We start from the raw sequence: 23654 nt of genomic DNA on the forward strand, positions 1-23654 counted from the left end.
TAAAAAATCCACGCCTTGTTAAGTGTTGGAAAAATAATTTTTAAAAAATCCACGCCTAGGTATTTCTTGGAAAAATAATTTTTAAAAAATCCACGCCTTGTTAAGTGTTGGAAAAATAATTTTTAAAAAATCCACGCCTAGGTATTTCTTGGAAAAATAATTTTTAAAAAATCCACGCCTTGTTAAGTGTTGGAAAAATAATTTTTAAAAAATCCACGCCTAGGTATTTCTTGGAAAAATAATTTTTAAAAAATCCACGCCTAGGTATTTCTTGGAAAAATAATTTTAAAAAATCCACGCCTAGGTATTTCTTGGAAAAATAATTTTTAAAAAATCCACGCCTTGTTAAGTGTTGGAAAAATAATTTTTAAAAAATCCAAGCCAAGGTATTTCTTGGAAAAATAATTTTTAAAAAATCCACGCCTTGTTAAGTGTTGGAAAAATGATTTTTAAAAAATCCACGCCTAGGTATTTCTTGGAAAAATAATTTTTAAAAAATCCACGCCTTGTTAAGTGTTGGAAAAATAATTTTTAAAAAATCCACGCCTTGTTAAGTGTTGGAAAAAAAATTTTTAAAAAATCCACGCCTTGTTAAGTGTTGGAAAAATAATTTTTAAAAAATCCACGCCTTGTTAAGTGTTGGAAAAATAATTTTTAAAAAATCCACGCCTTGTTAAGTGTCGGAAAAATAATTTTTAAAAAATCCACGCCTTGTTAAGTGTTGGAAAAATAATTTTTAAAAAATCCACGCCTTGTTAAGTGTTGGAAAAATAATTTATAAAAAATCCACGCCTTGTTAAGTGTTGGAAAAATAATTTTTAAAAAATCCACGCCTTGACAAGAGTTGGAAAAATAATTTATAAAAAATCCACGCCTTGTTAAGTGTTGGAAAAATAATTTATAAAAAATCCACGCCTTGTTAAGTGTTGGAAAAATAATTTTTAAAAAATCCACGCCTTGACAAGAGTTGGAAAAATAATTTATAAAAAATCCACGCCTTGTTAAGTGTTGGAAAAATAATTTATAAAAAATTCACGCCTTGTTAAGTGTTAGAAAAATAATTTTTTAAAAAATCCACGTTTTGTTAATTCTTGGAAAAATAATTTTTAAAAAATCCACGCCCTTGGAAAAATAATTTTCAAAAAAATCCACGCATTGTTAATTCTTGGAAAAATAATTTTTAAAAAATCCACGCCCAGGTATTTCTTGGAAAAATAATTTTAAAAAAAGCCAGGCCTTTGTATTTCTTTGAAAAATAATTTTTAAAAAAATCCACGACATGTTAATTCTTGGAAAAATATTTCTTTAAAAATTCCAGGCCGTAATATTTCTTTGGGAAATAATTTTTAAAAAAATCCACGACATGTTAATTCTTGGAAAAATATTTCTTTTAAAAATTCCAGGCCGTAATATTTCTTTGGGAAATAATTTTTAAAAAATCCACGCCTTGTTAATTCTTGGAAAAATATTTCTTTTAAAAATTCCAGGCCGTAATATTTCTTTGGGAAATAATTTTTAAAAAATCCACGCCTTTTTAATTCTTGGAAAAATGTTTCTTTTAAAAATTCCAGACCGTAATATTTCTTTGAAAAATAATTTTTAAAAAATCCACGCCTAGGTATTTCTTGGAAAAATAATTTTTAAAAAATCCACGCCTAGGTATTTCATGGAAAAATAATTTTTAAAAAATCCACGCCTAGGTATTTCTTGGAAAAATAATTTTTAAAAAATCCACGCCTAGGTATTTCATGGAAAAATAATTTTTAAAAAATCCACGCCTAGGTATTTCTTGGAAAAATAATTTTTAAAAAATCCACGCCTAGGTATTTCATGGAAAAATAATTTTTAAAAAATCCACGCCTAGGTATTTCTTGGAAAAATAATTTTTAAAAAATCCACGCCTAGGTATTTCTCTGAAAAATAATTCTTAAAAAATCCACGCCTAGGTATTTCTCTGAAAAATAATTTTTAAAAAATCCACGCCTAGGTATTTCTTGGAAAATAATTTTTAAAAAATCCACGCCTAGGTATTTCTTGGAAAAATAATTCTTAAAAAATCCAGCCCTTGTTAATTTTTGGAAAAATATTTTTTAAAAAAATCCACGCCTTGTTAATTCTTGGGAAAATAATTTTTAAAAAATCCACGCCTTGGTTTTTTGTTGGAAAAATAATATTTAAAAAATCCATGCCTTGTTGAGGGTTGGAAAAATAATTTTCAAGAAATCCTCGCCTTGGTATTTTTTGGGGAAAATGATTTTTAAAAAATCCACTCCTACCGTGGGAGGGTACCACAGATTATTTTTCATACAAAAAATGCTATATCTTTAAAGAACCTTCCAGTTTCCCCTAATTGAATTTTTCCTCTCCATTTTGTGTGATAGCATTCAATTTACTTTTAAATCATTCTTCTGCCATTCCACCATTCTCCTCTCGATGGTAATGGAAACATAGACCCTTGGCAGCCATCACCACTCGTCTTCTTTTTTTTTTCTTTCCACGTTATTAACTTTAACTTGTTTTTATGGCCGATGGTTGGCTCCCAAAGGTATGCAATGGCTAATAGAATTTTCTACATTTCAGTGCCTTCCAATGACAACAACAACAATCCCCTATTGTCGTTGTCGTGGCTTTTCTAATAAATGCATTTTCTCGAATGTATTCCATAAACAATTTAGTTAGGTGGGGAGGGTATGGCAACGTGATGGCAGTGGTGCTGGTGCTGGTCCGACACCAATCTATCGACCACAACAAAGACAAATAGTTAATAACATTTCAATGAACGTTATTGTTTCTGTCATTCCATTATTTGGAGACTAACGTCTATGTCATAGACGACCAGGTTGTTTTTTGTAAAAATTTTCAATTTTGAGCAGCCATTTGTTTTTGTTTCTTTGTCGTTTTCTTTGTTATTTGTTGTTGTTTGTTATTTTATGAAATGTGAGCTTATTGTTTATATTATTTGGAAATTCATATATACCGACAATTATATACACATGTGATTCATATGACATGTCACTAACACTGACGTATGTATATGTGAAGAAAAATTGGAATATTTTCCCAACGCCTCAAAGTAGACAATGAAAAGTTGACAGCCAGCTAGCTAGCTAATGTATGCAATAGACAATGACGCATATAATAACAATTACTAAAGATGGCCAATATATATGCATATGTATATATGTGTATGTGAGGAGAGGAGAGAGGAGGTGAGGGGAAATATATTTGCGGTGAATGTGACAGGCAACTAAGGGCCAACCTGGCTTTGAGGTTAACTGTGAAGGCCAAAAGGGCTGGACTGGACACATACTTGGCTGACGATGGTTCGTGGAGGACATTTCCATACAAATGTTCGACTAATGGAAAAATACCCGATATTGATTGGAATTGTTGTGGTAAACCAATACAGGAGCAATAAAAATATGGGAAGACAAATACACAGGCGAAGGATAACACCAGGCCTTGTCGAGCAGAAAATAAAAAAAAATATTTCGACAAAAAATCACTGTTGAGTGGGAAATGCGGAGGGCGGTGGAGCCCAACGTAAGGTATCATGTTTAATCTTTGAGAAAAAAAATCTGCAAATTTTTGAATAGAAAACGGTAAAAAAAATTTCCAAGGTTAAAAATGATGTATTACGTTGGGCGCCACCACCGACTGAATGAATTTCATAGCTTCTAGCACTTCAAACAAAAAATTGACAAACATATAAACAAAGGATACATGAAAGAATATCAAAAAAGAAATATTTAGACTGCGACGTAGGGGAATTCAAAAAAAAAATTATAAAATTTATCAAACAAGTTTTACATTGGGCGCCACTGCCCTTTTTCTCTATTGTAAATAAATCTCATAGCAATTACATCTTAAAATTGGAAAATTGACAAAGGAATTCGAAATCCAAAAGTAATTGACAGAATTGATATGACCATATATTTAATTATCAAATTTTGGTATTGTTGGTTGGGAAAAATAATTTTTAAAAAATCGACGGCTTGGTATTTCTGAGAAAAAAAAACAATTTTTAAAAATCCAGGCCTTGGTACTTCTGAGAAAAAAAAACAATTTTTAAAAATCCAGTCCTTGGTACTTCTGAGAAAAAAAAAACAATTTTTAAAAAATCCAGGCCTTGGAACTATTGATAAAAATAATTGTTAAAAAATCCACGCCTTGGTATTTTTGGGAAAATTAATTTTTATAAAATGCACGCCTTGTTAAGAGTTGGAAAAATAATTTTTAAAAAAATCCACGCCTTGTTAAGAGTTGGAAAAATAATTTTTAAAAAAATCCACGCCTTGTTAAGAGTTGGAAAAATAATTTTTAAAAAAATCCACGCCTTGTTAATTCTTGGAAAAATATTTTCTAAAAAATCCACGCCTTGCTAATTCTTGGAAAAACATTTTCTAAAAAATCCACGCCTTGTTAAGAGTTGGAAAAATAATTTTTAAAAAAATCCACGCCTTGTTAATTCTTGGAAAAATATTTTCTAAAAAATCCACGCCTTGCTAATTCTTGGAAAAACATTTTCTAAAAAATCCACGCCTTGTTAAGAGTTGGAAAAATAATTTTAAAAAAATCCACGCCTTGATATTTGTGGGAAAAATAATTTTAAAAAAATCCACGCTTTGGTATTTTTGGGAAAATTATTTGTTTTTTACAAAATTCAAGCCTTGGTATTTTAATGAAAAATAATTTTTAAAAAATTCACGCTTTGGTATTTTTTGGAAAATTATTTTTTTTTACAAAATTCAAGCCTTGGTATTTTAATGAAAAATAATTTTTAAAAAATCCACGCTTTGGTATTTTTGGGAAAATTAATTTTTTTTACAAAATTCACGCCTTGGTATTTTAATGAAAAATAATTTTTAAAAAATCCTCGCTATTTTATTTCTGGGAAAAATAATTTTGAAAAATTCCAAGCATTGGTATTTCTTTGAAAATTAATTTTTAAAAAATCCACGCCTTGGTATTTCTGAGAAAAAACAATTTTTAAAAAATCCACGCTTTGGTATTTCTGAGAAAAAAAAAATTTTTTAAAAAATCCACGCTTTGGTATTTCTGAGAAAAAAAAAACAATTTTTAAAAAATCCAGGCCTTGGTATTTCTTTGAAAATTAATTTTTAAAAAATCCACGCCTTGGTATTTCTGAGAAAAAACAATTTTTAAAAAATCCACGCCTTGGTTTTCTGAGAAAATTAATTGTTAAAAAATCCACGCCTTGGTATTTTTGGAAAAAATAATTGTTAAAAAATCCACGCCTTGGTATTTTTGGAAAAATTAATTTATAAAAAATCCACGCCTTGGTATTTTTTGGAAAAATTGATTTTTAAAAAATCCACGCCTTGGTATTTTTGAGAAAAATAATTTTTAAAAAATCCAAGCCTAGGTATTTTTGGGAAAAATAATTTTTAAAAAATCCACGTATTTATCTGAAAAATTAATTTTTAAAAAATCCAGGCCTTGGTATTTCTTTGAAAAATTATTTTTTTAAAAAATCCAAGCATTGATATTCCAATGAAAAATAATTTTTAAAAAGTCCAGGCCTTGCTATTTCTTTGAAAATTTTTTTTTTTTTTTAAATCCACGCATTGATATTTCAGTGAAAAATAATTTTTAAAAAAATCCACTCTTTTTATTTCTGGGAAAAATGACTTTTAAAACAATCCACGGCTTGGCATTTCTGGGAAAAATATTTTTTAAAAATCCAAGTCCTGGTATTTCTGGGAAAAATAATTATAAAAAATTCCAAACACCGGCATTTTTGGGAAAATTAATTTTTGAAAAATCCAAGTCCTGGTATTTCTGAGAAAAATAAGTTTTAACAAATCCATAGTTGGGTATTTTCTGAAAAATTAATTTTAAAAAAATCCACGCATTGGTATTTCTGGAAAAAATATATATTTTTTTAAATCCACGGTTCTGGTATTTTTAATTTTAAAATTTTGAAAATTTCATTGTAATGTAAAAAAATATTTTGTGTTGGGCGCCAATTTGTATACAAAATAACGGGGCTAAAAGAGGAACTAAAAAAGGAGACACGTGTATAAGCCTTTTTTAAAGTTTATTTCGTAAGGCAATCAAAATAGAAGGGGCAAGTTCCCCCCCTCTTCAACATTTATGTGTAATTATTTGGGGATATTGTCAAAGGAAGAATTATTCTTAATCAAATTTCATTGTAAGTCTCTGAACAAACGAAATTGCTATACCTAATAGGTACCATAAAACATAGCATCAATTGTGGTCAACAAAAAAACTGGGTTTGTTAACAAAAACCCCAATAATTATTAATTATTTTACGTTTTTACGTCCATCACTTAAAGCCCAAGTTAGCTCAGGAAAATGTGTCGATGTTATTCTTCATCCTAAAAATAAAGTACAATTCAGTTTTATTTCGAAAATTTTGGGAATTTCTTTCTAAGAGGAAAATTATTTTACGTTGGGCGCCACTGCTCATAAATAAATTTTACAGCTTTTAATTTAAAATAATAAAAAATCAGGATTATTGGTTTTTGTTACGAAAATGTTGCAGAATTTCTCTCTACGATAAAAAAATAGTTTTACGTTGGGGGCCACTGCCCATAATAAATTACTATGCTCTAGGCATAATTTGACATTGACAGAAAGGTTGTCCCACACCAAAACTCAATGTCTTTGCCATGTGTAAAACATACATGTTCGATTTGGCCTCTCTCTCTGTATGTTTTATGTGTGGGGACGACTTGGGTTAACAGTTTTACACCCAACAACTTCCACAACTGCAACTGGGAAAAAGGGAAACGCAATATATAAATAATTCATGCGACAACATTTTATGGACTAAAAACTGCACACACACACCTATGTCAGACATGAATGCCCTGTATGACAACATAGACTGCAGCACGACCAAAGTATATCATCGTATCACTACTGCTCCTCTCCCTGCCCCTCTTGTCAGATATCAGGCAGACAATAAACAATATGGTAAATTTAGTTTCGACATGATGGAACAACGTCCGGGCCACAATGTAGTGTCACCAATGGTAAAATGGCAGGAAAAAAAATGAGGCAACAACTGACAGGAATATATGAAACAAGTCAGCAAGCAATGTAATATTTTCAAAAACAAAAAAAAAAAAAAACATAGGAAACTGAATGTGTCACATCATTTCTATGCGAGAGAGAGATAGAGGTTGTGTAAGCAGATCAATGTCTGTACTGCAGCAGGAGCTGGGAGCTGGAAGCCAGGAGCCGGCTGGATGGATGGCTATGTGATGACATAGACACTGACATTCGGGTCTTTTTTTCAATATTTGCTTTTTTTTGAACTTATGTATGTACAGTTTTTGGTCCTATCCTGTACATATATGTATATGTGTGTATGTTTATACATAAATCTATATTTGTATATAAATAACATGTGATGACAATGGAATCCTAAAGGGGATTGAACTGCTGCTTGCCAGTCAATCTAAAAAAATAGGAAAAAATACATAAAAGGGCAAATAATGGAAAATAAAAACAGGCATGAACAAGGAAGAGAAATATTGTCATTTATTTAAAATTGAAAACGTTTAAAAATTGTTGATACAAAAATAATATCTTAAAAATATTACACTAGGCAACCCAAAAAAAAAATATATATAATGAAAAACCAGTAGATTATGAAAGTAGTGCTAAAAAAAGAAGACCAATATATAAATATTTTCCAGTGATACCTGGGCGTGGATTTTTTAAAAAAAAATTTTTCAAGGTTTTTTTTTTTAATAAATATTTTTCAAGGATTTTCATTTATTTTAAATGTTTTTCAGTGACTATATTTTCTTATAAATATTTTTTAGGAATATCTGGACGTGGATTTTTTAAGCTTCCAATACAAACGTGGATTTAAAAAAAATATATTTTTTCAAGGACCAAAAGACCAAGAAATGTGGATTTAAAAAAAAATGTTTTTTAAGGGTTCCAATACAAACGTGGATTTTTTTAAAAAATATTTTTAAAGGTTCCAATACAAACGTGGATTTTTTAAAAAAATATTTTAAAAGGTTCCAATACAAACGTGGATTTTTTAAAAAAATATTTTTTAAAGTTCCAATACAAAGGTGGATTTTTTAAAAAAATATTTTTTAAGGTTCCAATACAAACGTGGATTTTTTTTAACTTCGAATACAAATGTGGATTTTTTATTTTTTTTAAAGAATATTTTTTTCAAGGACCAAAAGACCAAGAAACTTGGATTTTTTAAAGAATATTTTTTCAAGGACTAAAAGACCAAGAAAAGTGGATTTTTTAAAGAATATTTTTTCAAGGACCAAAAGACCAAGAAACTTGGATTTTTTAAAGAATATTTTTTCAAGGACTAAAAGACCAAGAAAAGTGGATTTTTTAAAGAATATTTTTTCAAGGACCAAAAGACCAAGAAACGTGGATTTTTTAAAGAATATTTTTTCAAGGACTAAAAGACCAAGAAAAGTGGATTTTTTAAAGAATATTTTTTCAAGGACCAAAAGACCAAGAAACGTAGATTTTTTAAAAATATTTTTCAAGGACCAAAGGACCAAGAAACGTAGATTTTTAAAAAATATTTTTCAAGGACCAAAAGACAGGAAATGTGGGTTTTTTAAATAATATTTTTCAAAGTTGAAGAAACTTTGTTTTTTTTACTAAATATTTTTAACGGACTCAAAGGCCAGAAAATGTGGATTTTTTAAAGAATATTTTTTCTAGGACCATCAGGCCACGAAACGTGAATTTTTTGAAGAATATTTGTTCAAGGACCATCAGTTGAAGAAACTTTTTTTTATCTTCCAATGAACTAAATGTCCACTAAAGATGATTTTTTTCCAAATCTTATTTTCCAAAGGACGAAACGAATTTCCTAAGACTCTGTGGTGGTATAAATATGACATTAACAAAAAAGTTCGATTAATCTCATGTCTAGCCAAATTCACCACAAGACATACATTAGCAAATATTTCTGTAGCATACTTTTTGGGAAAAAATCCTCCCATCCTCAACTTATCATTATTATCATGTCCTTTATGATTATCATTATTAATAGATGCTAAGCGGATGAAAAAGAGAATTAATGAATAATAAATTTCCATTTGACATAATGATAAATATTGAAGTACGCTTAACACCTAAAAGTAGGCAGCACGCAAAAAAGGAAATACAAGAAAAATCGATAATAAATGACATTTTCGCAAAGGAACATTTAATTAAATTGCTATAAGTAATGGATATATTTGGGAGCAGAAAATGAGGGTAAATAGAGAGGAGGGAGAGGAGGGGAGGGGCAGAGAGAGATAGAGGGAGAAAAATAATTAAGGTAAAAAATTATAAAATATACGAATTAAACAATCCCCTCGTAAATAGGACAGACAATAGCACAAAGTGACATCAACAAAAAAAAAGGAAATTTATCCCTTGGCATGACAAAAATTTTCCAAAATTATTGGCAAATTGTTCACTAAATAAAAGCGAAGAAGAATGACAAAAGAAATGAAAAACATATATTTAAATAAAGTTATTTAAGGCCATTACGTGAGCAAAATACTGTCGTCTTTTCTTTTCGCAAGGAATACAAAAGAAATATCCGTCTAAATCAAAAAAAAAAAAAAATACATTTCTTTACTGTTGGGCGGTTGGATGGCTTTTCCGACAGCCAGCCAGCCATGGAATATAAGAAATTTTTTCTTGATCTGAGTTAGTTATTTATTTTCTTTGTCTTGCAAAAGGCATCCTAAGTCCATTACATTATTTTTCTCTATGTCCAAGTCCTTGCGTTGCCATTCCAATGGACTTTATAACAAAAAATTACTTAAGCTTCAAGTCTGCGTGGGAGTAAGTGCTGGAAATGTGAATGCGAAAAAAATAATACAAAAATATGTAATAATATAGAAAAATGCCAATGCTACGTGACATAGCAGGATGATATCCTTTTCTCCTCCGCAGATAAGAATGAAATGTGCAAAGAAAAAAATAAGAAAATTTTTTCAATATATTTCTAAAGTTTAACAACTTAAGTCTATTACAATTCTAAAATGTCTAGCACTGTCTAGTCTGAAGTTTGTATTGGAACCTTTAAAAATATTTTTTAAAAAATCCACGTTTGTATTGGAACCTTTAAAAATATTTTTTAAAAAATCCACGTTTGTATTGGAACCTTTAAAAATATTTTTTAAAAAATCCACGTTTGTATTGGAACCTTTAAAAATATTTTTTAAAAAATCCACGTTTGTATTGGAACCTTTAAAAATATTTTTTAAAAAATCCACGTTTGTATTGGAACCTTTAAAAATATTTTTTAAAAAATCCACGTTTGTATTGGAACCTTTAAAAATATTTTTTAAAAAATCCACGTTTGTATTGGAACCTTTAAAAATATTTTTTAAAAAGTCCACGTTTGTATTGGAACATTTAAAAATATTTTTTAAAAAGTCCACGTTTGTATTGGAACCTTTAAAAATATTTTTTAAAAAATCCACGTTTGTATTGGAACCTTTAAAAATATTTTTTAAAAAATCCACGTTTGTATTGGATCCTTTAAAAATATTTTTTAAAAAATCCACGTTTGTATTGGAACCTTTAAAAATATTTTTTTAAAAAATCCACGTTTGTATTGGAACAATATTTTTTTAAAAAAATCCACGTTTGTATTGGAACCTCTAAAAGCATTTTTTTTCTTTTACCAAAGTGTCAATCACCTCATGCAAGCGTTTCGCCGGGAGTGGGCCAAAATGCCGCAGAGCAACATTCATTGGCCGCTTGAAGGCCATAATTCGTGCCAAAGGTGACCATCTCGCCTCGCCGAACATACAGCTTTGTAGCTTCTTACTCTTAATTTTTTCCCCTTTTTGTCAATCGTCCCAACCTTAAATCCCCAAAAGTATGCTTTCAAAATGATTGATAATGTGCATCTGGTGGTGAACAATCAAATTTTTTCTTCCAAATTTTTAAGGGTTTCCCCCTTTTTGTCAATAGTCCTAACCTTAAATCCCCAAAAGTATGCTTCCAAAATGATAGATAATGTGAACCTCGCGGTGAATTCGCTAGACATATGAACGACTGAATTAGTTTTTTCCCTAATTTTTTCTTAATTTTCCACTTTTTGTCCTTCGTCCTAAACTAAAATACCCTAAAAGTATGCCCCACATTTTTTTTATTTAAAATCGAAAATGTATATATTCTCAGCTCTTCTATCATTAATTAGATATTCCATCGAATTTTATATTTTCTCAGATTTTTTTACGACCCAATATGATAATGACTTTCTTAGGATTTGAATATTGGGGGTTCGCAAATTAATTCTGTCATTTAATTTCAAAATAATAATTTCAAAGGAAGGAGGGGGCGAGAAAAAGAGATTTACAAAAGATTAAACTTCCATGATAGGCTGTTGGTGTAGAGCTGACAAGCGCCGATTGTCAATGTGTTGTCATATCTGGCGAATTTTATTACCTTCATTTTCCACACAAACACACACACACACAATCAAGATAAGGCACCTTAATGACATGATAAATTTCAGGAGGGAGAAAAAAAAACACACGAGGAAGAGAAAAAGGTATTAATGCTACAAATAGACAAATTAAACCACCAGCCAGCCAAAAAAGTATTTAGAATTCTAGGAAAAAGTTGTCCTTTGTGGCAAGCAAAGATTGTTGCCATTTTTGGTTGGCATATTAAAGCATACTTTTGGGAGTTTTTATTTTCGATTTAACAGAGTTAAAAGTCTAATGTTAAAAATTGGCGCTGGAATTTTAATATGGCATACTTTAAGGGATATTTAAAATATTAAAGTATAATTTTAGGCTACGTAGAAATATTTTTTAGGAATTGTGGAATAAATTTGAATTTTTGAAAGCAATTTTCTAGAACTGTCATGATAAGCTTGAAATTGATAAAAAATGTTTACCATGGGCTTTGGGGATTTGGATTTTCATTTTATTTATTACTGTAAGACTGACTATGCGACAATCAGGGGGATAAGGACCAGGGGTTGGATTCTTGATTCTATGAAAATTAGAAATAAAAAATATGTTCCTTGGAATAATTTTTATTTGAAATAATTTCATTCCTTTTGAATAAATTTTCATTTTATATTTTTCCGGAACAGGAATGGAGCCCAGGACATATTTTTTTCTTAAAAAGAAAATATTTTGTCCATTTTTTCTGTCCTAAAGAGAGATATCGTTTTTTGTACCTAAAGTAATTCATTTTAAGATTTTTGTTGTCATGCTGTGGCATACTTTCAGGGTTTCAATTTTGTCAATTTTCACTGAAAACTCTTTAAAGTCGGTTTCTGAAAAGGTCAAATATATGAAAAGTGGTTTGCTTATCCTCCTTGGGATAATAAAAAATAACATTAAAAAATTTGTTGTGGTCTATAGCTTTTCGATGTCTTTGACGGTGATGCTGGTGTCAAATCCATTTGACAATTAGCCGGATAACGGTCAGGATTTTTTTCCCTATTTAATAGGAAAACTTTTTCTTCCTCTGATTTTTTTTTTTGCTGTCATTTTGTCCTGCTGGCTGAGCTTGGTCTTAATTTTTAATGAGTTTTCTTGTAAATTTTTGTCATTAACGCGAAAAGGTATTTCTCAGTTATGTTTCATTTTCTTCTTGGCGTAGCTCTAAGGGGGTGGAATAATGAGACTGTTTCCTAAGCGCGGAAGAGGAAATGAAGGGAAATTGTGTCAACGAATCATGAAAAAAAAAAACAACATGTCATCACCTGCTTTTGTTTCATTGTAGCATACTTTTGATTGTTAAGAAGATTTTTCTGCTGGCGCCTAGAAATATGACACAGATTTTTAAGATTTTTTAAGGGAACAAAAAGGGGAGATGGAGGATATTTAAATAAATTCAAAGAACTTTAAGATGAATATTCAGAATTTATTCATTGACAAAATTTAGAAATTTTGGGACTCTTTTCCAAATCCACGTTTCTTGGTCTTTTGGTCGTTGAAAAAATATTCTTTAAAAAATCCATGATTCTTGGTCTGATGGTCGTTGAAAAAATATTCTTTAAAAAATCCACGTTTCTTGGTCTGATGGTCCTTGAAAAAATATTCTTTGAAAAATCCACGTTTCTTGGTCTTTTGGTCCTTGAAAAAATATTCTTGAAAAAATCCACGTTTCTTGGTCTGGTGGTCGTTGAAAAAATATTCTTCAAAAAATCCACGTTTCTTCAACTGATAGCCCTTGAAAAAATATTTTTTAAAAAATCCACGTTTCTGATAGTCCTTGAAAATATATTCTTTAAAAAATCCACGTTTCTGATAGCCCTTGAAAAAATATTCTTTAAAAAATCCACGTTTCTGATGGTCGTTGAAAAAATATTCTTTAAAAAATCCACGTTTCTGATAGTCCTTGAAAAAATATTCTTTAAAAAATCCACGTTTCTGATAGTCCTTGAAAAAATATTCTTTAAAAAATCCACGTTTCTGATAGTCCTTGAAAAAATATTTTTTAAAAAATCCACGTTTCTTGGTCTTTTGGTCCTTGAAAAAATATTCTTTAAAAAATCCACGTTTCTTGGTGTTTTGGTCCTTGAAAAAATATTCTTTAAAAAATCTACGTTTCTTGGTCTTTTGGTCCTTGAAAAAATATTCTTTAAAAAATCCACGTTTCTTGGTCTTTTGGTCCTTGAAAAAATATTCATTAAAAAATCAACGTTTCTTGGTCTTTTGGTCCTTGAAAAAATATTCTTTAAAAAATCCACGTTTCTTGGACTTTTGATTCTTGAAAAAATATTCATTAAAAAATCAACGTTTCTTGGTGTTTTGGTCCTTGAAAAAATATTCTTTAAAAAATCCACGTTTCTTGGTCTTTTGGTCCTTGAAAAAATATTCTTTAAAAAATCCACGTTTCTTGGTCTTTTGGTCCTTGAAAAAATATTCTTTAAAAAATCCACGTTTCTTGGTCTTTTGGTCCTTGAAAAAATATTCTTTAAAAAATCCACGTTTCTTGGTCTTTTGGTCCTTGAAAAAATATTCTTTAAAAAAACATGTTTTTTGGTCTTTTGGTCCTGGAAAAAATATTCTTTAAAAAATCCACGCTTCTTGATCCTTTGGTCCTTGAAAAAATATTCTTTAAAAAATTCACATTTCTTGGTCTTTTAGTCCTTGAAAAAATATTCTTTAAAAAATCCACGTTTCTTCAATTGATGGTCCTTGAAAAAATATTCTTTAAAAAATCCACGTTTCTTGGTCTTTTGGTCCTTGAAAAAATATTCTTTAAAAAAACCAAGTTTCTTGGTTTTTTGGTCCTTGAAAAATATTCTTTAAAAAATCCACGTTTCTTGGTCTTTTGGTCCTTGAAAAAATATTCTTTAAAAAATCCACGTTTCTTGGTCTTTTGGTCCTTGAAAAAATATTCTTTAAAAAATCCACGTTTCTTGGTCTTTTGGTCCTTGAAAAAATATTCTTTAAAAAATCCACGTTTCTTGGTCTTTTGGTCCTTGAAAAAATATTCTTTAAAAAAACATGTTTTTTGGTCTTTTGGTCCTGGAAAAAATATTCTTTAAAAAATCCACGCTTCTTGATCCTTTGGTCCTTGAAAAAATATTCTTTAAAAAATTCACATTTCTTGGTCTTTTAGTCCTTGAAAAAATATTCTTTAAAAAATCCACGTTTCTTCAATTGATGGTCCTTGAAAAAATATTCTTTAAAAAATCCACGTTTCTTGGTTTTTTGGTCCTTGGAAAAATATTCTTTAAAAAATCCATGTTTCTTGGTCTGATGGTCCTTGAAAAAATATTCTTTAAAAAATCCTCCCCGACGGTCCTTAAAATTTTATTCTTAAAAAAATCGACATTTGTTGATCTGTCTGTCCTTAGAAAAAAATTCTTTGGCCTATTGATCCTTGAAAAAATATTCCATCGAAAATCGAAGTCTCTCCGACTGAAGTTTCTTGAAAAAATATCCTTGAAACTTCAAGTTTGTGAGGTATTAGTCCTGTCCAGTTCTGAAATAACATCTTTATCCTTCGAAGACATTTTCTCCCACCCTTCCATAATTTTCATTGACATAACTTCTCACAGAATATGTTCCAATACAAACGGAAAGTATTAAGAAACTCTAATTTAACTAAAACAGAGTTGAGGAGAAAAGGGGGGAAACTAAAACCATTCACAGCCCCTTCCACCAAAGAACAAGGACTTTTATTGCCGAAATAAAAATACGAATTTTGTGGTTTGGTAGTAGCTAAGCCCCTACCACCTACACCCAATTTTGTATACTTTAGAACTTTCATAACTTCCCTGATTCCCCCACCCCCTCGCTTCCTGGACACATTTCCCGGCCACACAAACTTTTCCCATAGACGTCCTGTAATTTGTTGTAATGAAAATGACATCATTCCGTGCAACACGCACTTGTCTAACAAAATGTTAATGGCATTTTCATGGCAGGACTGGCTTGCCGAGTGTCTCTCTCTCTTTGTGTTCGACAGCCTGTCGACCATTACAGATATTTTGACTTTAATTGTTAGTAAATTAGCCGCAACGAACACCAGAGGAAAAACAAATGCCCCCATCACCCCCTCCCCCACCGCGACCCACATTAACGCGTCATATTTTCATTATTAGTTAATTCAAAGATTAAGAGCAGAGAAGGAACGTATTAATGAATAAGAAATTTCCATTTGACACATTGACAAATATTGAAGTTAGTAAGAACGCCTGAAAGCAGGCAACGAAAAAATAAACGAAAACCAATAATAAATGACATTTTCCAAAGGAAGATTAATTAATTTGTTTGAAAGTAAGGAATATATTAAGAAAAGAGAATAACTAACAAAGCAAAAAAATTAAAGCATACCCTGAGGGGCAAATCTCTTGACGATTTTGAATGAAAATTTTACACCAAGAAATTAGGAGTTTTAAAGAGATTTTTAAAGATTAACAGACCATCAACGATTTTTTCCAGGACCAATGGACGTGGATTTTTAAAGCAGATTTTTTTAAGGACCAACAGACGAATGAACGTGGATTTTTAAAGAAGATTTTTTTTTCAAAAATCAAAAGACCAATAAACATGGATTTGCAAAGATTTTTGGAAGGACCTATATACCAATAATTGTGGATTTTTAAAGAAAATTTCTTCAAGGATCAACAACAGAAACTCGGATTTTTAAGGAAGATTTTTTAAGGACCTACATACCAATAATTGTGGATTTTTAAAGAAGATTTCTTCATAGATCAGCAGACTAAGAAGCTTGGATTTTTAAGGAAGATTTTTACAAGGACCAATAAACGTGGATTTTTTAAATATTTTTTCGAAAATCTTGGGATCTTTTCTGTAGAAAACGTGGAGTTTTTCTCCATAGAAAACCCGGAGTTTTCCCCCATAGTCTTTTCCATAGAAGATCAGGATGTCTTCTCTATAGAGAACTTGGAGGAGGTCTTCCCCACAGAAGACCTGGAGGATGTCTTCCCCACGGAAGACCAGTAAGTCTTTTTCACAGAAGACCTGTGAGGTCTTCTTCATAGAAGCCCTGGAGGAAGATCTTCTTCATAGAAGACCTGGGGGAGGTCTTCTTCATAGAAGACTTGGAGGAGGTCTTCTCCACAAAAGACCTAGAGGAGGTCTTCTCCACAGAAGACCTAGAGATCTTTTTCGTAGAAGACCTGGAGGAGGTCTTTTTCGTAGAAGAACTGGTGGTCTCCTTCATGGGAGATCTGGAGGTCTTCTACATAGAAGACCAGTAAGTCTTTTTCACAGAAGACCTGAATGAGGTCTTCTCCATAGAAGACCTGGAGGAGGTCTTCTCCATAGAAGACCTGGAGGAGGTCTTTCCCAACGGAAGACCTGGAGGAGGTCTTCCCCACGGAAGACCTGGAAGAGGTCTTCTCCATAGAGGACCTGGGGGAGGTCTTCTCCATAGAAGACCTGTAGGTCTTCTCCATAGAAGACCTGTAGGTCTTCTCCATAGAATACCTGAAGGAGGTCTTCTAAAAAAAATACCTGGAGAAGGTCTTCTCCACAGAAGACCTGAAAAAGGTCTTCTCCACAGAAGATCTGAAAAAGGTCTTCTCCACAGAAGATCTGGAGGAGGTTTCCTCCACAGAGGAGGTCTTCTCCATAGAAAACCTGGAGGAGGTCTTCTCCATTGAAGACCAGGGAGGTCTTCTTTATAAAAGAAGAAGGAGGTCTTCTTCATATAAAACCTGGAGGCGGTCTTCTCCATTGAAAACTTCATGGAGGTCTTCTCCATAGAAGTCCTCGTGTAGGTCTTCTCCATAGAAGTCCTCGTGTAGGTCTTCTCCATAGAAGTCCTCGTGAAGGTCTTCTCCATAGAAGTCCTCGTGGAGGTCTTCTCCATAGAAGTCCACGTGGAGGTCTTTTCCATAGAAGTCCACGTGGAGGTCTTCTCCATAGAAGTCCTCGTAGAGGTCTTCTCCATAGAAGTCCTCGTGGAGGTCTTCCCCAGAGAGAAGGTCTTCTCCATAGAGGACCTGCTGAAGGTCTTTTTCTTCGACATAGAACACTAGAGGTCCTCTTTTTGGACATAAAAGTCCCGGAGGTCTTCTTCTTTAAGAAAGAAGATCTGAAGGTCTTCTTCTTCAACATAGAAGATCTGAAGGTCTTCTTTTTCGTCATAAAAGATCTGGAGTTCTTCTTCTTAGACAAAGAAGTCCTGGAGGTCCTGAAAGGTCTTCTTCTTTGCCAAAGAAGACCTCGAGGTCTTCTTCGTTGACATAGAAAATCCGGTGGACTTCTGTGCCACAGAAAAACTTGAGGTCGTCTTTTTCGCCATAGAAGGTCATATTCGTCGCCATAGAAGAACTGGAGGTCTTCTTTTTCATAAAAAATCTGGAGGTCTTCTTTGTCTTAGAAGACCCGAATATCCTCTGTGGCATAGAAAATCTTGATGTCTTCTTCTTCGCCATAGAATACTTTGGGGCGTCTTCTTCGTCACATAAGACATGGAGGTTTTCCTTATGGAAGACCTTTCCCTTTGAATTCCTAGAAGTTAAATCCGTCAACAATTGTTTTTGTTGTTTGTTTTATTTTTATAAAAAAAACGCCAACTTAGCAATCGTTAAGGAAAATCATCAAGTACCCTGAGCTAAAATAAAATCATGCTTGATTGCAAGCTATATTTTTTCATCTTACATTCAAGCAGCTCCCTTCCCTTCATTACCCCCCTTTATCATGGCATTTTCACCCCCTACAAAAATCGAGGCGAAAAAAAAACAAACCTTAATAATCTTCAGTTTTGTTTGCGCATTCAAAACCCTTTGAGCATTTCGTTTTATTCTTCTCCAGCAACTGAACTTTTTGACTACGAATGCGAGCTTCCCCCCTCGCCGGTTTTCTGTTTTCCATTTCAATTCCGTTGTTATTTCATGAATTTGCTGTTTATTTTTTTTTTTTGTTGTTGCTTCAATCTTTTCATGAAAAACAGAAACGGAGGAAGAAAAAAAACTATATTTTCTCCTCCAACATCGCTTCAAGGTTAAAATAAAATAATTTTTCGCTCCCCATGCTCTGAGGATCTTTGGCCCAAATGGGTATTGCAGAACTAGAAGTGCTTGGGTATTGGTTTGGAGTGCCAAATGCGCACTCACACACACACACACTCACTCACACCCATATGTTTGAATGTGTTGATGAGGATGTGGGAAATTCGCATGTTTGCTGCTGGGCTCCTTTTATTTGTCTCCAAAGTCACATACGCTGCGAACGAGGTTTTAGTTTTATATGACCCATCATTTTGCACTATAAACCACCATCCTCCTGCACCCTCCCTCCCCGAGCACATTATCAGCGCTATTTTCTTTACGTATTTCCATTTTTATATAAACTTTGGCGTTTTCTTCTTTTTTTTTGTTCTCTTTGTTTGCAAAGAGGGTAAGAATTCCGCTGCGTTCCATTCTATCAGCGGCAGCGAAGATTCATTCGAAGCGTTCTTTTAATTTATATTATAGCCATGTATGGCAGTCAGTTGCTGGGTACTTTTGGCGAATTCTCCAAAGGATTCCATTTGTTTTTCCATTTCTATTCCATCCTTCACCCCCTATCCTCCCCCATGCAATGGTCCAAAAGAACGACGATGAGTGCCGTGTTTCTGATAAAAAAGCCAACAAAACCAACAAAACTCTGGCAGTCCGTCATGTAATTTAAAATGCAAACATTCTGACAGTTCTCTCGTGTTGCTGCTGCTGCTGGTGCTGCCTGCTAATGGCAATTGCAGAGTAACGAACGCGCTATTAAAATAGAAATGATCTAATCCGCAAAAAAACGAGAAGTAGCGAAAAATATAAATATTTCCACATTATCCTGTGAATGATGTCAGCTATGGAGACCAAAAGTCGCTGCGTCATGCGTTTCCAAATGAATTTGTAATGAATTTTTATTCCCATTTGGAAGAGAGCGAGGAGAAAAAGGGGAAATTAAATTTAAATTAAAAGTAATTTTATACCTAAAAGTATGCTTCAATATTTAACTATAAGAGAGAGAGAGAGAGAGAGAGGGAGAGAGAGAGAGAGTTGAGAATACTAGAAAGACCTCCAGGTCTTCTATGGCGAAGAAGAAGACTACAAGTCTTCTATGGAGAAGACCTACAGGTCTTCTATGACGAAGAAGACCTCCAGGTCTTCTATGACGAAGAAGACCTCCAGGTCTTCTATGACGAAGAAGACCTCCAGGTCTTCTATGACGAAGAAGACCTCCAGGTCTTCTATGACGAAGAAGACCTCCCAGGTCATCTATGAAGAAGACCTAAAGGTCTTCTATGACGAAGAAGACCTCCAGGTCTTCTATGACGAAGAAGACCTCCAGGTCTTCTATGACGAAGAAGACCTCCAGGTCTTCTATGACGAAGAAGACCTCCAGGTCTTCTATGACGAAGAAGACCTCCCAGGTCATCTATGAAGAAGACCTCCAGGTCATCTATAAAGAAGACCTCCAGGTCATATATGAAGAAGACCTCCCAGGTCTTCTATGAAGAAGACCTCCCAGGTCTTCTATGAAGAAGACCTCCCAGGTCTTCTATGAAGAAGACCTCCAGGTCTTCTATGAAGAAAACCTTCAGGTCTTCTATGAAGAAGAAAACCTTCAGGTCTTCTATGGAGGAGACCTAAAGGTCTTCTATGACGAAGAAGACCTCCAGGTCTTCTATGACGAAGAAGACCTCCAGGTCATATATGAAGAAGACCTCCAGGTCTTCTATGACGAAGAAGACCTCCAGGTCTTCTATGACGAAGAAGACCTCCAGGTCTTCTATGACGAAGAAGACCTCCAGGTCTTCTATGACGAAGAAGACCTCCAGGTCTTCTATGACGAAGAAGACCTCCCAGGTCATCTATGAAGAAGACCTCCAGGTCATCTATAAAGAAGACCTCCAGGTCATATATGAAGAAGACCTCCCAGGTCTTCTATGAAGAAGACCTCCCAGGTCTTCTATGGAGAAGACCTAAAGGTCTTCTATGGAGAAGACCTACAGGTCTTCTATGGAGAAGACCTACAGGTCTTCTATGGAGAAGACCTACAGGTCTTCTATGGAGGAGACCTAAAGGTCTTCTATGACGAAGAAGACCTCCAGGTCTTCTATGACGAAGAAGACCTCCAGGTCTTCTATGACGAAGAAGACCTCCAGGTCTTCTATGACGAAGAAGACCTCCAGGTCTTCTATGACGAAGAAGACCTCCCAGGTCATCTATGAAGAAGACCTCCAGGTCATCTATAAAGAAGACCTCCAGGTCATATATGAAGAAGACCTCCCAGGTCTTCTATGAAGAAGACCTCCCAGGTCTTCTATGAAGAAGACCTCCCAGGTCTTCTATGAAGAAGACCTCCCAGGTCTTCTATGAAGAAGACCTCCAGGTCTTCTATGAAGAAAACCTTCAGGTCTTCTATGAAGAAGAAAACCTTCAGGTCTTCTATGAAGAAGAAGACCTTCAGGTCTTCTATGGCGAAGAAGACCTCCAGGTCTTCTTTGATGAAGAAGACCTCCATATCTTCTATATGGAGAAGACCTCCAGGTCTTCTATGACGAAGAAGACCTTCAGGCCTTCTATGACGAAGAAGTACTACAGGTCTTCTATGAGAAAGTCCTCCAGGTCTTCTATGACGAAGAAGACCTTCAGGTCTTCTATGAGGAAGTCCTCCAGGTCTTCTATGAGAAAGTCCTCCAGGTCTTCTATGACGAAGAAGACCTCCAGGTCTTCTATGACGAAGAAAACCTCCAGGTCTTATATGACGAAGAAGACCTTCAGGTCTCCTATGACGAAGAAGACCTCCAGGTCTTCTATGACGAAGAAGACCTCCAGGTCTTCTATGACGAAGAAGACCTCCAGGTCTTCTATGACAAAGAAGACCTCACTCCAGTTTTTCTATAAAGAAAACCACCCTCCAGGTCTTCTATGACGAATAAAACCTCCAGGTCTTCGATGAAGAAGACCTCCAGGTCTACGATGAAGAAGACTTCCAGGTCCTCGATGAAGAAGACCTCCAGGTCCTCGATGAAGAAGACCTCCAGGTCTTCGATGAAGAAGGCCTGCAGGTTTTCTATGAAAGACGACCTTCAGGTCTTCTATGACGAAGAAGACCTCCAGGTCTTCTATGATGAAGAAAATCCCAGGTCTTCCCGTTCACGTCTTCTATGAAGAATACCACCAGGTCTTCTATGACGAAGAAGACCTCGAGGTTTTCTCTGAAGAAGACCTCCAGGTCTTCTATGAAGAAGACCTCCAGATCTTCAATGAAGAAGAACTCAAGGTTATCTATGACAAAAACTTCCAGATTTTTTATGTCGAAGAAGAAGACCTATAGGTCTTCTATGCAAAAAATACCTCCCAAGTTCTTTTTTGACGAAAAGGACCTCCCAAGGTCTGCTATAGCGAATAGAAGACCTGGAGGTCTTCTATAGCGAAAAAAACCCCAGGTCTTCTATAGCGAAGAAGACATGTATGTATTCTCCCAAGGTCTTCTGTGACGAAGAGGACCTCCCAAGGTCATCTATAGTGAAGAGAATATCTCCAGATCTTCCATTAAGAAAACCTCCAGCTCGTCTATGTCTTAGAAGACCTACAGCACTTTTATGGGCCTAGTCAAAAACGACCTCTCGACAGAAATCCAAGAGTATTTTAGGAAGAACTCCAACACGACTTCGTCAGAACCAAAAAACCAAAAATGTGAATTCATAGACCACCTTTGCCGAGTAGTCCTTCGTAGAAATCGAAAAGGTCTCCAATGAGGAATTATTTTTTGAACTTCTATGAAGACGGCATGTTGGACTTCTGCGAAGAAGTCTTAGTGGATTTCTGTATAGAGGTCCTTTGAACTTCTTTGAAAAAGTCCTGCTTGACTTCCATTAAGAAAACCTCTTAGGTTTCTATGAAATGGTCCTCTTGTTACTGTTTTAAAGAGGTCTTTTGGACTTCTATGAGGAAGAAGTCCTTTGAGACTTCATAAATAGTTCTCTTAAACCTTAAGAAAAAGTCTTTTGAAAAGTCCAAAAGTCTTTTGGAAAGTCCAAAAGTCCTCCAGAACTTGCATAAAGTAACCCTATTGAGCTTCCAAAAATAAATCATTTTGAATATCGGCTATGAACTTTTATAGAAAAGTATTATTGGATTTCAGTGAAGAAGTCCTTTTGAACTTTTATATCTGGGATTTTAATAAAGATGTCCTTTGGAATTTCTATGAGGAAGTCCTTTAAAAAAATCTATGAAAAAAATCCTTAAAAATCTACGAAAACATGTTTTCGAACTTCAATGTGGGAGTCCTTCAGGACTTTCATAAAAAAGTTACTTTAGGCTTCTACAAAGGATCCCTTTAGGTAATTTATAAAGAAATCCTTTTGAACTTCATAATGAAGTCCTCTTTCATAAAGAAAACCTTTCCCTTCATCACATTTTGTGTTGCATACCCAAAGGCGTTTATAGTTTTCCGTAAATTAATGCCCACTTATGTTGCATACTTTCAGGTTAATAATAGTGATTTATATGCCGTTTTTTGCCTTCCGTTTCATTAACTTTAAAGGACCGCCACATAACAAAGGCGTTTCTTGTGATAAGGGTTCTCATTCGATTTCGAATTTACATATTTTTCCTTTGCTGCCACCGGATTTTTTTTTTTTGTGAATACAAAAGTCAATGTTGTGGAGGTGGCATACTTTTTGGGGGGATAATTTTAGGTATTTCCTGTTAATTTGAAAAATGTTTGTGAGCCCCTCGGGCGGAAGGCAGAGAACAAAAGATGAGTATCGATTTTAAGTTTGATAGCAATGTTATCAACTTTAAGTTGTCATCACCAAAATGGACTTTTGGTGGAGGAGGAAGGGGCTGATTTGCTGAAAATCATGTGAAGAGACAGAGCGGGGCTGGGATTTTTGGGAGGTCCAAAAAGGGAGGATCTGACTAAGATTTATTTTTTTTATTTTTTTGGTTTGAAGGACTAAATGTTGAGGGTATTTTTTTTGTTTTTTTGTCCTGTTGTCCTTGGGAATATCAGCATGTTTTGCTCTTCGACAAGGCTTCCCTTTTGTTATTGGAGCATTTATTAGCATTTTTTTAGTTAGAAGTAGTTGATTATCATATTTTGTTTTTACCAGGGCCGAAAATAAGACAGAATGGATTTCTACTTTGATTAAAGATGCAAGAGTTATTTATTCGATGGAAGGCCCTGAGATTCACTTTTTTGATGAAGGAGGAAGATATT

At 33.6% G+C, this 23654-nt stretch overlaps 1 protein-coding gene across 6 annotated transcripts in view; it reads right to left on the bottom strand.

The window, feature by feature from the left end:
• The window catches only part of LOC101890538 (stathmin), a 380557-nt gene that overhangs the window by 115525 nt on the left and 241378 nt on the right, over positions 1-23654 (bottom strand). The gene's annotated exons all lie outside the window — the stretch shown is intronic.

This window comes from Musca domestica, unplaced genomic scaffold (genome assembly GCF_030504385.1).
Source record: "Musca domestica strain aabys unplaced genomic scaffold, Musca_domestica.polishedcontigs.V.1.1 62, whole genome shotgun sequence".
NCBI classification, from domain to species: Eukaryota; Metazoa; Arthropoda; class Insecta; order Diptera; family Muscidae; genus Musca; species Musca domestica.